The following is an 11,657-nucleotide window of genomic DNA, read 5'->3' on the forward strand; positions in this document are numbered from 1 at the left end:
CAAGGATGCCCACTCTCTCCCCTCCTGTTCAACATAGTATTGGAAGTCCTGGCTAAAGCAATCAGAGAAGAGGAGGCAATCAGAGGTATTCAAATAGGAAAAGAGGAAGTCAAGTTATCTCTCTATGCAGATGATATGATGGTGTACCTTGAAAACCCAAGAGAATCTGTCAAAGGTCTCCTTACATTGATAAAAGCCTTTGGCAAAGTCTCAGGATACAAAATAAATGTACAAAAGACAATCGCATTTCTCTACACCAATAATAAACAAACAGAAACCCAAATAAAAAACACAGTTCCATTCACAATAGCCACAAAAAAAATGAAATACCTTGGCATCTTCCTAACCAGAGGCGTGAAAGACCTTTACAATGAAAATTACAAAACACTGCTCAAAGAAATCAAAGCCAACATGAACAAGTGGAAAAATATCCCATGCTCATGGATCGGAAGAATCAACATTGTGAAGATGTCCATCTTACCTAAGGCAATCTACAAATTCAATGCAATACCCATTAAATTACCAACAACATTCTTCTCAGACCTAGAAAAAACAACACAGGAATTCATATGGAAACACAAACATCCAAGAATAGCCAGAACAATCCTCAGCAAAAAAAACCAAAGCAGGTGGTATCACATTACCAGACTTCAAACTTTACTACAAAGCTACAATCATCAAAGCAGGTTGGTATTGGTATAGGAACAGGCATATAGATTAATGTAACAGAATTGAGATTCCAGAAGCAAAACCTCAATTTCTCAACCAACTCATCTTCGACAAAGCCTCCACCACCTACCACTGGGGAGAAAAGAACCTATTCAGTAAATGGTGCTGGGAAAACTGGCTGACCACATGCAGAAGATTGAAACAGGACCCCTATCTATCCCCATACACAAAAATTAGCTCCAAATTAATCACAGACCTAAATGTAAAACCTCAAACCATAAGAACCTTAGAAAATGAAGGACATACCCTCATGGAAATCGGAAATGGCATCCAATTCCAGAACAAAATCCAAAACCCACAGGTCATAAGAGAGAAGACAGAAAAGTGGGACCTCATTAAACTGACAAGCTTCTGCAAAGCCAAAGAAACCATCAAGAGAGCAGGGAGACAGCCTACAGACTGGGAAAAATTATTGGCCAACACCAGGTCTGACAAAGGCTTAACATCTTGGATCTACAAGGAACTCAAATGTGCTGAAAAGAAAAAAACAAACAACCCCATTATAAAATGGGCAAAAGATATGAACAGACACTTCTCAAAGGAAGACATCTGAGAAGCCAACAGACACATGAAGAAATGTTCAACCTCACTAATCATCAGGGAGATGCAAATCAAAACCACACTGATATACCACCTAACTCCAGTCAGAATGGCAATTATCAACAACTCAAAAAATAACAGCTGCTGGAGAGAGTGTGGCAAAAAGGGAACACTTCTACACTTTTGGGGGGAGTGTAAACTAGTGCAACCTCTGTGGAAAGCAGTGTGGTGATTCCTAAAAGCTCAAAATATCAACCTCCCATATGACCCCACAATCCCCCTACTAGGAATATATCCTGACGGACTCAAATCACTCTACAAAAAAGATACCTGCACACGGATGTTTATTGCAGCATTGTTCACAATAGCAAGAACCTGGAAACAACCATGCTGTCCATCAAAAGAGGACTGGATTAAAAAATGTGGTACATATACACGATGGAATACTACGCAGCCATAAAAAAGAACAAAATCATGAATTTCGCAGCAACCTGAATGGAACTAGAGTCTATAATACTGTGTGACCTCTCACAGAAACAAAGATCCGAGTATCACATGATCTCACTTATATAGTGGACCTTGAACATCCAATGTAATAATATAAGAAAATGACTGACAGTAGTGGGAAACTATGAGGGGGAGGGAGATGGGATTAATGGTAGTAAATATCTGTCTGGGGATGGGGAAACACCTCTTATCAACAAGGGTGCCTGAATGAAATGTATTTGTATACCTAACCCTTAACTGTACCCCACAATACCATAATAAAAAATATTGATTATAAAAGAAAAAAAAAAGATTCAGTAAGTTTGAGTGTAAAGATTTACCCCTTTCACAAAATTTCAGAAGTCTTCAACAGTTATTTCTTTAAATATTTTTTCAGCACTGCATGCCTGCCTCTTATTTTGAGAATCTGATGATAACCATTATTGACCTTATATTATTGTCCCAATGTCCTTCAGGCTTTGTTCACTTATTTTTAATATTTTTCTTCTGTTGGTAGGACTATACATTTTCTATTGATTTATCTTCAATGTTAACTGGCTTTTCTATCATTCCCATTCTGCTATTGAATCTATCTAATGGCTTTATTTTAATTTCAATTATTGCAATTTTCCTTTCTATTATTTCCATTTGTTTATTCTTTATAACTTTTTTTTAAATTAGACTTTCTATCCTTCCATTCCTTTCTAGAGTTTTACCTTTATTTGTTGAAGCATTTCTAATAATGATTTACAGTTTTTGTCAAATAATTCTAACTTTCGTGTCATGTCAACATTAGCATCTGTTAATTACCTTTTTTCATGAAACTGGAAATGTATCTAGCTCTTTTGTATGCAGAGTAATTTTTGAATCATATTCTAGACATTTAGATATTAAGTCCAGACCAGAAGAAACTGGAGGAAAAATGGTAAACTCAGATTTAATTTTGTTGTACTTTCCCATTCCATCAGCTAGTATTTTTTTCCATGCTACTCAAATTGCTGCTGCATGCATTCATTCCATTTGGATTTTATAGTTTAATTCCATGATAGAAACAAAGTGACCTTTGTCCATTTTATCTTACTCAAGAATTGAATTGCTCTCCTTCATTTTGTAAATTGTTATTCATATTACATTTTAATCATTTTAAAGTATACATTTGCAGTGACTTTTAGTACATTCACCATCATTACAACTATATACACCCAGAACATTTTCATCACCCCAAAGCAAATTCAGAATTTGTTATTCAGTCTCTACCCTTACCCCGTCCCCAATACTTGGAAACCACAAATTTATTTTCTGTCCCTATAGATTTTTATTATGGTGGACATTTCATGTAAACAAATATATACAATATGTGGCCTTTGTGTCTGGCTTTTCTCAATTAGCATAATATTGTCAAGGTTAATCCATATTGTATCATGTATCAATAATTATCAGTACTTCATTTTTGATTGCCTAATAATATTTCACTATTTGGCTATACCACATATTGCTTATCCATTCCAGTTGACAGACAGTTAGATTGTTTCCACTTTTGTCTATATGATGAATGCTACTATGAAAATTTGTGTACAAGTTTTTGTTTGAACAGCTGTTTTCAATTATCTTGGATATTTACATGGAAGTAGGAATTTTTGATCATGCAATAATTCCATGTTTAATTTTTTGAGAAAAAGCCAAACTGTTTTCCACTGAAGCTATATCATTTTACTTTCACATCAGCTATGTATATTCCAATTCCTCATCCATAGCTGATGTGAAGGTAAAATGGTATAGCCTCAGATCGTTGTCAACACTTGTCATTTTCCATTTTATGATTATAGCCAGCCTGGAGAGTATCCAATATTATCTCACTGTCGCTTTTGTTTTCATTTGTCTAATAACTAATAATATTGAACATTTTAAATGTGCATCTTGACCATTTGTACATCTTTTTTGAAAAAATATTTATGCAAGGTCATTGCATATTTTTAATTGGGTTGTTTGTCTTTTTATTGCTGAGTTGTAAGAGTTCTTTATATTTTAGGATATTATGTCCTTATTAGATACAAGATATGCAAATATTTCCTCCCATTGTGTGAGTAGTCTTTTCACCTTATAGCATCTGTGGAAATAAAAACACTTGTTATTTTCATGAGGCCTAAAGTATTTTTTTTCCTTTTGTTGCTTGTGCTGTATATATCATATCTAACAATCCATTGTCAAATTCAAGGTCATAAAAATTTATGCCTTTTTTTTCCTCTTGAAGGAAAGTTTAGTTTTTACATTTAGGTATTTGATCCATTTTGAGTTAATTTGTGTACAAAATGTGAGGTAAGGGTCTGATTTCATTCTTTTGTTCTCAGCATCATTTGCCATAAAATGTATTCTTTCCTTGCTGAATGGTCTTAAAATGCTTGTCAAAAATCAAGTTTGAAGGCTAGCCACAGTGGCTCATGCCTGTATTCCCAGCAATTTGAGAGGCCAAGGCAGGAGGATCACTTGAGCCCAGAAGTTTGAGACCAGTCTGGGCAACATAGAGAGACCTCATTTCTACAAAAAAAAAATTAAAAAAATTATCCATGCATGGTGTTGCATACCTGTAGTCCTAACTACTTGGAAGGCTCTCCTGAAACCAGGAGGTCAATGCTGCAGTGAGCTGTGATGGGGCCACTGCACTCCTGCTCAGGTGACAAACTGAGACTCCACCTAAAAAAAAAATCAAGTTTAAAAATCAACCATAGTTATAATGATTTATTTCTGGATGCTCAATTATACTCCATTGATCTATATGTCTATCCTTATGCCAGTACCACTGTTTTGATTACTGTAGATTTGTACTAAGTTTTGAAATTGTAAAATGTGAGTCCTCCAACTTTTTCTTTGTTTTCAGGATTGTTTTGGCTATTTGGTGTCCCTTGTAATTTCATACGTATTTAAGAATCCATATTTCTGTCCCTAAAGACAAAATCACTGGTGTTTTTAGAGGGATTGCAATGGATTGCTATGTGTTTTTGAGAATGTTATCTTTCTATTAAGTCTCTCAATCTGTGAACATAGAAAGTCTTTTCAATTGTTTAAGTGCTTTTAAATTTCTTTCAGTAATGTTTTATAGTTTTCAGTATTCAAGTCTAGTACCTTCTTAATGTGCTACTGCAGTTAAGTTAGTATTAATTGCACTAGGTTTTTGTATATTGATGGGAAGATTGTAGTTTGGTGGGCACAGAAAAAATAACCTCAAGTTCTCATTTGGGAAACCTAAAAATAATTTTTGAATATCAAGGTTAATTTCTTGAGACCAACTAATATACTGAAATTGCTGAGAAATTTTCTTTCTGATCAGCATTGACTCAGGAACAGTGCTACTGAGTGATACTGAGTCTGCAGATAGAAAGGATTAGTAACTTTAGATTACCCAGGAGGGTTTGACAACCTGTCCTTGTCCTTTTCCTTTTAAAGTGTGAGCCTCTTAATCAAAGCAGTAAGACAACTAAGTCATTTCTATACAATGGAAATGGCCAGAACTATTGCATCTGGCATAATCTGTGGTTGTGAGGTTTATACAGGAAATAATTATGGAGCACAAATGGGGTCATAGTCACTTGACTAAATGCTGGAGATATAGAAATACTTTTATGGTGCTTAATTTCAGACTTAAACAAATTCTTCAAAATTTAAGGCAAAGCCAAGGTAAATACTTCACTGACTGTGTATGTGTGTGTGGGGGGATAGAGGTGGGGCACATGGGATTGCTATTGCAGTGAAAACTGTAAGACTGATGCTTACAGGGGAAGAAACACAGAGTTATCTCTATCTCACTCAAAGACTGGGCTCTATAGCATATTTTGTGCAATCTCATTTCATTCACTTATTTTCTCACTCACTAAATATCTACTATGTGCTACACACAATTGTTGGGAGCTGGCCGTGGAGGCCCACCTGAGCGTTAGGGATCCAGGCAGGCTGTGGACCCTGAGACCACTAGGATGAGTTCAGGAGCTGATGGCCCATTCCCTCTTCCCTTCTTTGTTGTTTGGCACGTCCCACTAGCAGGGACTTTGATGATCTAAGCATGAAGCTCTGAGAGTACGACAGGCATGGCTTACTTTAGGAGTCCATTGTTCCCGTTTCTCACAGACTGCAGTTTCGGGTTTAAATTTAACATAATTAAAACTCAGGTCACATTTGGGAGCCTTTAATACAGTACAAGTTTCTTTATAAGATTTAAAAGTATATTTGTAGAATTAGTATATACATATAAAGTGTTGTTTCAACTTTAATAATATAGATAATTATCTAGAGTTACTAGAAATGGGCCAGCATGAACTTTGGGCTGGGCCACATTCCTAAGGGCCCAGTGTGAACTTTTGACTGGGTCACATACTTTAGGAACTGGTTTGGGCTATGGTTGAGAGTTTCTATAGTGTAGGTAGAATTAGCATAAGATAGAGAGGAATTGGGATTTAGGTTGGTCATTAGGTGTTGTGTATGCATAAGTTTTAAAAGTTATTGATTATTAGAATATTATGATATTAGTATTGTTGTATTGCTTTTGAGGAATATTAACCAAGTATGAGGAACAGTGAGATAGTTTTGGGATCCTCCTTCCTCATGCTTGGGGAAACACCTGGTAGGTGGGGGACGCCCCTCATCCACCTGACTCTATGTTCATGTAAATGTCTTGTGATTTAACTGGGATTGCCCTTCCTCATACTCAAGGAAACACCTGATGGATGACGGATGCCCCTCACTCACCTGGCTTTGTGTTCATGTAAAAGGTTTGTGATTTAATTGGGATTGTTCTTCCTCATGCCTGAGGAAACACCTGGTGGGTGGGGGATGCCCCTCCTGCACCTGGCTTTGTGTTCACATGAAAGACTTGTGAGACTGTGTAAAATTTGGGGATAGCCGGGCTCGGTGGCTCGGTGGATTGCCTGAGCCCGCAGGTTCGAGACCCGCCTGGGCAGCGAGACCTCATCTCTACAATAAATCAAAAAACCAGCCGGGAGTGGTAGCATGCGCCTGTAGTTCCGGCTCCTCGGAAGGCTGAGGTGGAAGGATCGCCAGAGCCCAGCAGGTCAAGGCTGCGGTGGCCGGGTGCGGCCGCTGCACTCCAGTCTGGGCGACAGAGTAAGACTCCAACTCAAAAAAAAAAAAAAAAAAATTGGGGGATAAATACCCACTGTAACTTCCAATAAATGGCTTCTGCTCAATCCATTGAACAGTTGTCCATTTTCTTTCTTTTTCTTTCTTTTTCTTTATATCTATTCCTCCATCTATCTTTCTTTTAATATCTATCTGTCCTACAGAATCTGCTTCTGCACTAGAAAGTACAATCTCTTTCGTTCTCCCTCTGTCTCTCTCTTTCTTTCTCTTTATTTCTCCAGAATAATCGCCAATGCCACCACACCTTCCAGGGACCCTCTAAATCTCTCTGCAGTGGCTGGTCCCCCGCACATGGCGCTATGCATTTGGTAGGCAAGAGACAGAAATTCCTTCTTCCAGAGAAATTACAGTACTTCCATTTCAGGTCACAAATTAGAGCTTTAAGAAATGAACAGTTACTGCTTATTTCTCATCTTCCCTACTTTAGTTACCTAGAATAATAAAATAGTTTGTGACTTCTACTGATAGTTTTAGTAAAAGGTTCAATAAATGTCTCACTCTGCTTTCCATAAGAATCATATCATGTTACTAGTATTTCTAAGATTTAGAAGGTGTACCTCTTCCTTATGTTTATACTATTTCTTTATAGGCTCATAATCTGATAGAAATATAAGGAAAATATTTCTGCTCACTGATCTCATTTCTTCCAAGTAAGCACACAATTCTCAGGATTTGACCTATTGGTAATGTAGATATGAATATTGCTCTGATCCTTTGATATCTACTTGAAGATCTACTTTCAAAAACTCCAGCATGACACCCGGATGTTTCAGCCAAGGTTTTAAAGACTTGGGAGAAATATGTCATAAGGCTAATAAATATGTCTGTATCCTAAAAACTCTTTAAATGAATTGCTCAGAATTTCGCAATCCAGATATTTTTGTAATAACCAGGGGACTGTTAGAAATGACATAACATGCAGCAGAATTGTTATCCCCCATTATTTCAGAAAATTCTTCATATCAGCTTCTTAAACCCACTGAAATTAAAATCAATTTCCTACATTAAATGTATTATATTTTCCATCCTTAAAAATAACATAATAACATAATGAGATATCAAGCTCAAATACACATAATGAGATATCAAGCTCAAATACACATGAAATGCTTGGATGGTAAATATTGGAATCTAGGAGATGCTAATATCATTTATTATACATCCACTATATTTCAAAATATACGACTATATTTTTAGTCATCACACATTACAAAATTATGTTTAGCACTGAAAATGATGAAAATGTGAATTTTTACAGATGAGGCAACTAAGTCTAGAAGACATTGAGTAATTTTTCTGTAATCAAGCAAAATTTGAATCTAGTCTAACTGCACAGCAAGTTGTTCTATCCTAACACCAGTCTAACATATATTAATCAACTTTCTGACTCACTGAAGATGGAAATTTAATTTTGCTGACTTATTTTAAAAGAGAAATATGCCACGAGCACTCCTTTAACAACAATCATTGAGAATCCTACTTTTAGCCATTATGGAGTGACTGACAATTGACTAATCCTGTTATTGTAATTAAATTTTTTTTAAAAAACTGGACAAAGATCTAGGAAAAGGTCTATTCCAACTTTATAAAATAAGATGCCAATAACTATTATCATTTTTTTTTTTTTGAGTTGGAGGCTCACTCTGTCACCCAGACTGGAGTGCAGTAGCCGCTCCCGGCCACCGCAGCCTCACCTGTTGGGCTCCAGCGATCCTTCCACCTCAGCCTTCCGAGTAGCCGGAATTACAGGCATGTGCTACCATGCCCAGCTGATTTTTTGATTTATTATAGAGATGAGGTCTCGCTGCCCAGGCAGGTCTTGAACCCGCGGGCTCAGGAAATCCACCCACCTCAGCCTCCCAAAGGCGCGGGATTACAGGCTGAGCCACCGAGCCCGGCTACTATTATCATTTTTAAAAAGTGAAATAAATAAGGTCATTTGTGAAAACCCTTAGATTTTCATCTGGAGGCAAATTTATAACTGTAGAGTAGAGAAAGAATCCAAAGCAAAGCATAAGCAGGTTTGCTAAACTGAGAAGACAAACATCAGAGTTAAAGGAAGATGAAGTGGCAAGAATTTGTGAGGCAGAAAACAAAGAGAAAGATTCGTGATGATTAAGACGTCAATTAATAAAGAAAATGTGAATAAACATAAAATAGAGTTTGAAAGCACATGAAGTAAAAACTGATGTAAGAACTAATGTAAGTGACCTAGAATTGCCAAAATCATCTTGGGAAATGAGAATCAAATTAGAAAAGTTCCACTTTCAAATTTCAAAACTTACTGCAATAATAGTGTAATCAAGACAGAGTAGTACTGACATAAGGGCAGATATATAAATAAATGGAAGCAAGTTGAAAGGCTAGAAATAAACCCATCTGTGTATGATCAATTGATTTTCAAAAAAGGCATCAAGATTATTTAATGAGGCAAAGAATATCTGAATTTTCAAAAAAATAATAATATTGAGAGAATCCTGTACAAAGAGGGACTCCAAGAAAAACCCGAATTATCTTTTTGGCAGACGGGCCCATTGTAATATGGGCTTCCCCCACGAGGTAAGTGTTGTAGAAACCCATTGGCATGAGTGGACCAGCTAGCATTGTTGTGAGAGGCTGCATCGAACTTCAGTTAATTTTTTTGTGGAAAAGAAATGACTGGTTCTTCCACCTTGACAACTCACCTGCTGACACAAAGCAAAGTGTTCAGCAGTTTTTGACCAAAAGTGGCATGACTCCCGTGCCCCATCCTCCCTATTCCCCCCTTCTCACCCCCAAGTGACCTGTTTCCTTTTTTTGTTTGTTTGTTTCCCTGGATGAAAAAAAGTCCTTAAAGGGAAAAGTTTTGCCAATGTGGAAGAGGTGAAACAAAAAACAGCAGAAGCACTAAAAGGCATCAAAAGTGACACAAGACTGCTTGCTGTACTGTCCTGAGACATGGATTGTCTCTTCAACACTGTTTTGAGCAGCAGAGAAGCATCTCAACAGTCGTATTGCATCAAAAGGAGAGTACGTTGATGATGACTGAAGTTTAAACATGTAGGAATAAATGCATAATTTTTTAATAAATAAATTATATTTGGGGGGTCCTCCCTCATATACCACCTTCAAAAGAATGAAGCTGGACCCTTACCTTACACCACACAAAAATTAACTCAAAATGTATCAAAGATCTAAAAATAAGAGATAAAACTATAAACCTCTTAGAAAATAAAATAAGAGTAAACCTGTAGTACCTCATATTTGTCAAAGGATTGTTATTTATGACACCAAAAGCATGAGAAACAAAAAAAGATACATTTGTCTACATCAAAATTAAAAACTTTTGTGGTGCAATGGACTCATCAAGAAAGTGAAAAGATAACCCACAGAATTGGGTAAAAGATTTGCAAATCTTATATCTGATAAGAGACTTACACTCAGAATATATAAAGAACTGTGAAAAGATAATTCAACTTAAAATGTACAAAGTATTGGAACAGACATTTCTCTGTAGAAGATATACAAATGGCCAAAAAGCACAATAAAAGATGCTCAACTTCATTAGTGATTAGGGAAATGCAAATAAAGGCCATAATGCAATAACATTTCATACCCACTAGGGTGGTTAAAATAAAAAAAACAGACAATAACAAATACCAGTGAGGATGTAGAGAAATTGGAATGTTCATACCTTGCTTGTGGGAATGTAAAAATCACACAGTTGTTTTGGAATACAGTCTGGCAGTTCCTTATAGAGTTACTTTATGATTCGGCAATTCTAACCCTAGGTCTGTACACCGAAATAAATGAAAATATGTCCACACAAAACTTGTACACAAAGTTCATAGTAACAGCATTTTTCATAATAGCCAAGAGTGGAAACAATTCCTATATGTAACAACTGATGAATGTATTAATAAATGTGATATAGCCATACAAAGGACTGTTATTTTACCATAAAAAGCAATGAAGTACAGATTGCTGACACCACATGATTGAACCTTGAAAACATTATACTAAGCCAGGCTCGGTGGCTCAGCCTGTAATCCCGCGCTTTGGGAGGCTGAGGTGAGTGGATTGCCTGAGCCCGCGGGTTCGAGACCTGCCTGGGCAACTTGGCGAGACCTCATCTCTACAATAAATCAAAAAATTAGCCAGGCATGGTAGCGCATACCTTTAGTTCCAGCTACTTGGAAGGCTGAGGTGGTAGGATCGCCGGAGCCCAGCAGGTCGAGGCTGCGGTGACCGGGAGCGTGACACTGCTCCAGTCTGGGCAGCAGAGTGAGACTTCAACTCAAAAAAAAAAGAAAACATTATACTAAATGAATGAAGCCAGTCACTAAAAGACACATATCATATTGTATGATTCATTTATATAAAATGTTCAGACTAAGCAAATCCATGGATTCAGAAACTTGATTAGGGATTGCTGGGCCTGAAGATACAAGATAATGGTGATATGAGGTAATGGTCCAGACATAAACATTCCCCCCACACACCCATCCCCACACCCGGTCGAGGCTGCAGTGGCCATGAGTGTGCCACTGCACTCCAGCCCAGGTGACAGAGTGAACTCTGGCTCAGTAAAATAAAATAAAATAAAATAATTTTAAAAAGTTATATGCATTTGAAAACAGCAGATTTCTTCTGGACATTTCCCCATAAACTTTTTGTAAGCATCCGTTATTTTGCTATTTCTCCACCCACGTTTTCACCATACTTTTGATGTTTGTCTTTTATCATTTTGACCAGATTTCATGTTGCTCTGATAG

Source organism: Carlito syrichta, unplaced genomic scaffold (genome assembly GCF_000164805.1).
Source record: "Carlito syrichta isolate Samal-C Ts95f unplaced genomic scaffold, Tarsius_syrichta-2.0.1 Scaffold315307, whole genome shotgun sequence".
Taxonomy (NCBI): domain Eukaryota; kingdom Metazoa; phylum Chordata; class Mammalia; order Primates; family Tarsiidae; genus Carlito; species Carlito syrichta.